Raw genomic sequence first — 5,788 nt, forward strand, 5'->3', positions numbered from 1 at the left:
TGCAACGGCATTTAACACCTTCCCCGGTGGAAATACTTTGGGAGTAAGCTCAGAGATGTTGCCCTTAAATCACTTCTTGCTCAGTCTCATGTAGGTTGTAGTCATTTCCAGCTGGGCCCTGGAAATGCAATAATAAACAGCAGTATCCCTGTCCCCAAGGATCTCACAGTCCAGTGAGGAAATCAGACAAGTGTATAAGTGTGTGATCAGTGCTGTGATAGAGGTATGCAGGTGGTGGTGGGCTCCTGTGGGATCACAGAGAAAGGTTACTTAATCCTAAAAAGCTAAAAACATTAAAAATTATGTTAAATAGCACAATTGTAAGAAAGTCGATCATTCCAAAATGATCTTTCTCCAAGATTTTATAGTTCTATTTTAAAATATAAAACTGGTCAATCTTGTACTATGTTTGTTGAGGTCATATCTTGTTATCATTCAATTTCATTAACTCTTAAATGTGAGGTGTATTAGGAGGTAGTCAGGAATGATTTCCTACAAGAATCCTATCAAGGCAGGAGCTTAAGGAAAAAATGACAGTAAACCAGAAAAAAACAAGAAGTGGATAGGAAATGTTCTCTGCAAAGGAAACAGTGCTCACAAAGGCCAGGAGAGAAGAGGTGATGGGTCAGCAAAGTTGGGTCAGTACTTCCCATGTGGCATTGGGGAAGGTAGCTTAGGGCAGAAAAAGAATGAGACTGAAAAGGGGAGCAGAGTGTGATTATGGAGAGCCTTAAGGGCTGAGTAAGGGGTTCAGAGTTTATTCTGAAGACAATGGAGGAGTGGGGGATAATAAAAGCCTTTGAACAGGAATGGGACAAGATCAGAGTTGTATGTTAAATAGAACATTCTCGCAATACCCTGGAGGAGAACTTGAAGGGACAAGGCTGGAGGCAGGAAGACCGAGGGCAGGCTGATGCTATAAACCAGGGAAGGGAAGCTGGTGGCCTAAGCTTAGGCAAGGAGAGCGGTGGAGAGAAAGAACTGAGAAACTAGGCAGATTGTTACTTGAACTAGATTTGGTGACTGGTGAATAAAGGGATGAGGGAGAGGGCAACATCCTCCTCAGGCATGGCCATCAGCCTATGGTTCCAGAATGTGACAAGAGGAACAGTAAGCATCCACTAGAAGGAAATCAACTATAACAAGCCAAATAAACAGAGATGCTCCCACCCTTTATCACGAATACCACAATTTTAATACTTCTACGTTATCCCTTGCTTTTAAAATTTTATTTGGGGGTGCCTGGGTGGCTCAGTTGGTTAAGCATCTGACTCTTGATATTGGTTCAGCCTGTGAGCTCACTGTCATGAGACTGAGCCCTGTGTCAGACACTGCTGAGCGTGGAGCCTGCTTGAAGTTCTCTCTCCCTCTCTCTCTCTCTCCGCTCCTCCCCTACTCAGCCTCTCTCTCCCTCTCTCTCTTTTTCTCTCAAAATAAATCAACTTTAAAAGTTTGTTAATTGTTTTGCACAAGTAACATAGTCGCATGGTTCAGAAATTAAAAAGCCTCAACAAGGTATACATTGAAAAGCCTCCTTTCCCTCCCTCCCTCCCATTTGCTTGTTTCTTGTGTGATCTCTCCAGGGACTTTATGCAGATGCCGGAAGTGCAAGCATGTATCATTCCTTTTTTCCACAAAAGCCAGCAGCATACTTTACACTGTGATCTGTACCTCGGTCTTTTGTTTTGCTTTGTTTTGCTTTGTTTTGTTTTGTTTTTTAACTGAATAGTATATCCTACATAACTTTCCATATCAATGTAAATGGAGAACAACTTTCTTATTTTTCTATTTATAGGTGTATAGTATTCATGGATATATAGTTGTTTATTAAGCCAGTTCCCTGCTGTGGACACTTGGATTGTTTTCTTGCTATTATGAAAAATGCTTCAGTAAGTATGCATTCATCATTCTGTACTTGGGTGTATGTATCTGTTGAAATGGGCTTGACATATCACAGAGAAAAAGCATTTATAAATTTGTTAATAGAACTAAATTTTTATTTTATTTTATTTAAAGGGAAACTGAAAAAAATTTTAGTGTTTATTTATCTTTGAGAGAGAGAGAGAGAGAGAGAGAGAGACAGATGTGAGTGGGGGAAGGGAACAGATAGGACGAGACAGAGAATCCATAACAGGCCCCAGTCTCTGAGCTGTCAGTCCAGAGCCTGACACAGGGGTCAAACTCATGAACCGTGAGATCATGACCCGAGCCAGAATCGGACACCTAACTGACTGAGCCACCCAGGCGCCCTAAAAACACTATATTTTAAAAGTTGATCACTCCAACACAGTCCGGAAACTTTCTTCAAGATACTTTGTATTCATCTATTAAAATATAAACTTATAAATCACACACTATGTTTGGAGTGGTATCATACTGTTACTGCTCAATTTATTAACACAAAGTGTTAATACTGCTCCACTTTAAAAAAATTTTTTTAATGTTTTTATTTATTTTTGAGACAGAGAGAGACAGAGTATGAGCAGGGGAGGGGCAGAGAGAGAGGGAGACATAGAATCCGAAGAAGGCTCCAGGCTCTGAGCTGTCAGCACAGAGCCCGACGCAGGGCTCGAACCCACGGACCGTGAGATCGTGACCTGAGCCGAAGTCCGACGCTTAACCGACTGAGCCACCCAGGCGCCCAATACTGCTCCACTTTATTAACACAAAGTGGCACATGTGTTATAGCAAGTTGATAACATGTGAAAGTAATTTGGGATATCCAGTGCTTCACGGAACGTGGACTTGGAGTCCCTGATAGCCTATTTTTTGGTACTAATAAATGGTAGCTTTAAGTCGCCATTTTAGGTTTTTTTCCTCATATTCCTTAAAACACCCAACTTTTTAAGAGATAACAGTTCCTTGATGTTTGCAAGTTGTGGGCATGTAAGAGGAGATACATTCATTATATGTTCAATATCTCAAGACTGCCTATGCTAGTATTTTTTAAACCAGGAGCTGATCAAAACAAACAGAAACAAATATAAAAAAATATTTCTTTGGATCTGGGCTGTTTTTATAGATACAAATGAATTTTAGATAAATGTGTCTGATTTTACATATTTTTGATAGATCTTCTGTGGAGACAAGATTGCTTTTCCATTCAAATCTCTGCTGTGTGGAACCCACCTCTAGCTTAGATTTCAGAATGCAATTCCCATGAGGCATATACCTCCCCAAAAGTATACCTGTTCTTTCTACCAGTTGGCATGGGTTTGGGATATTGATATCCTATGAAACAGTGACAGTCTGTCTGCCAGCTGAAGCCACACAACCCTTCCTTTCTGGCAATATCCAAGTCAAGGAACCTTGCCTATCTTAACTCTAAGTCTGGAATTTGAGCCTGTTGAGTCTGTGGTAGTTTCATTTGCTTTTGATATTTAGTCAGTAGGAAAACTGAGAGGATATTGAATGTCCCTTGGTCTTACTTAGAAGCATAGATACTACTTGGATTATGAGTATTCTCAAGACTTTAACAACAGAAGGAAAATGCTGTGGCAAAAAGTGAGGGTTGTCTTTGGTCTTCCTCCATACTGTCTTGCTTATTGTTAACATAAATCCGCTGCATCCCTGCAGATCTACTCAACGTGGTGTCTATTGACCATCATTGGGTGCCAACTCGTCTTCCCCACCCCTCTTATTCCAGAAGTTCATATATGTTGTTTCTCGCTATTAAACTGTCCCCTAACTCCCTTACTCTCACTGCCATTTTTCTGCTATTGTGTTCTCTCCACAAGACAATGACTCTGCTCTATCTTAGCAATTCATAAACCTTATTATGCTTCAGAATCACTGGGAGTGCTTGTTAAATCTCAGTCAGGGTTTATAAATTTGCATTTTAATCAGCAGGCTCCACCTGGCTCCCCAGGTGATCCCGACTTGATGAGGAGACCACACTTAGAGCAGCCCTTCACTCTACTGCAGGAGAACAGCACTGCTCTTCTGTTAAGGAGACCTGGGTGTAGGTCTACCCCTACCAGTCCTATGGCTTTGGGTAAGTCACACCAACTCCCCGTGCTTCTACTTCCTCCTCTGTAGCATGGAGACCAAGAAGAGAAATTGCACTGGAGTTCTTCAACTCCTTTGCCCCATTGACTTTCCTTCTCACCTGCTTAGGAAACCCCAACTTGGAGTGGCCTTATCATCTGCCTTTGTTTCTGGGCACCCTGGCTATTGAATGAAACTTGAGAAAATCACAGATCCAGGCTGACTGGTGCTGCTCACCTGAGCTCCCCACACCGTGCAAACACCACAGTACTCCAGCCACTCTCTTGTTCTGCACAAGGACCGTTCCAAATGTACCTTTCTCTATTCAAACTTCAGAGTGAGAAAGGGGTTATGAGCTAAGGAATGCAAGAGGCCTCCATAAGCTAAGAAAGGCAAGGAAACAGATTCTCCCCTACAACCTCCTGAAGGAAACAGTCCTGCAAACTTGTTGGGTTATGCTTAGTGAAACTGATTTTGGACATTTGGCCTCTGCACCTACAAGAGAATAAATCTGTTTTGCTAAAAGTCATTAAGTTTGTGGCAATTCATTATAGGAGCAACAGGAAACAGATGCCACAAAGTGAGATCACTTAGGGAGCATTTGTGAAGAAGTCTCTTGAAAGCTGTTGCCTCTGTGTGGTTTTGTCTTCTATGGATCTACAGACAAGGCGCTGGTGCTGCATCTGAGACCACCCCTGGGTTGTCCTCAAGACCGGAAACAGGAAGTGCTGGATGTTGAGAGAAGAGCTGGAACCCACTAGACAATGTGTCCTTTGCTATATCTGACCAGAAACACTTTCAGAAAGCAATGGCAGCTTTGTCACTTTTGCCTTCTGAATCTCATAGAAGTTCTTGTTTTGGCCAGCTCCAACCCAGATAGGGAACAGAAATCATAGTTCTGGGACCTACAGTTCCCACCTTAACCAAGCTGGTACAACACATTCATCCTCAAATGACCTCATTTTATAGGTTTTCATCTGGGCTTTTCCTCTCACTTACATTACGGCGAGAGCATTTTCCTGTCATTGAAAATTCTTCCAAACTAATTTGGAAGAAATTCTGATGACCCATAATTTATTTAACCATCCCTCTGTTATTTATTGGTGACTTAAGATGTTTTCTTTTTTTTTATTTTTTCCTGTGTTACTAATAGTACGGTGGTAACTCTCCGTGCATACAAATCTTTGTCAGTATCTCTGATATTTCCTGGGAATGGATTCCTAGAAGGGGGATTACTGAATTAAAGGAAGTCAATTTCTACAAATTGTGATGATTCCTGCCAAACTGCTCTCCAGAAACGATATATCAGCTTTCACTCCTATTAACTGGGCCCTGGCCAGCATCGAATATTGTGTTTTAAATCTATTCAGAGAGGCACTTCTTGACAATATCTGATGCTGGTGATCATTATAGCTCAAGACTTGGAAGTGAGGTGAGTTGGCTGCAATATTCATCTGCAGCTGGCTGGAGAGGCTGGTGACACTTCCTTCCTTTACCTCTGTGGGCACCTGCATCTTCAGAAGCTAGACTCGTGGTGAAAAACAACCTGCTGCGATAGGCAATACAGCACTTTTCAGTCAACAACTTGGGGAAATATATTACTTACAATTAAGTATGACCTGAAGAAATACTAATATGGAAGGAAAACTATTCCTTTCTCACAAATAAAGAAACACATTAAGTGAGCACCAATGATTTCTCTAGCTCTAACTAGCAAGTCCCTAACAGATTAATAGTTAGCATTCACTTCCCTGAAGTTTTCAATCATTATTTAGGACATTTCGAAGCCTATACATTGTAC

The 5,788-nt window shown here is 41.4% G+C and overlaps 1 long non-coding RNA gene across 1 annotated transcript; it reads left to right on the plus strand.

The window, feature by feature from the left end:
* The first annotated feature begins 3,861 nt into the window (after positions 1-3,861).
* LOC123602259 lies at positions 3,862-4,516 on the plus strand. The gene is made up of 2 exons (XR_006714433.1): positions 3,862-3,994; positions 4,117-4,516. It is a non-coding gene; the product is annotated as an uncharacterized LOC123602259 (long non-coding RNA).
* Positions 4,517-5,788: the final 1,272 nt, after the last annotated feature.

Source organism: Leopardus geoffroyi, chromosome A1, assembly GCF_018350155.1.
Source record: "Leopardus geoffroyi isolate Oge1 chromosome A1, O.geoffroyi_Oge1_pat1.0, whole genome shotgun sequence".
Classification (NCBI taxonomy): Eukaryota; Metazoa; Chordata; class Mammalia; order Carnivora; family Felidae; genus Leopardus; species Leopardus geoffroyi.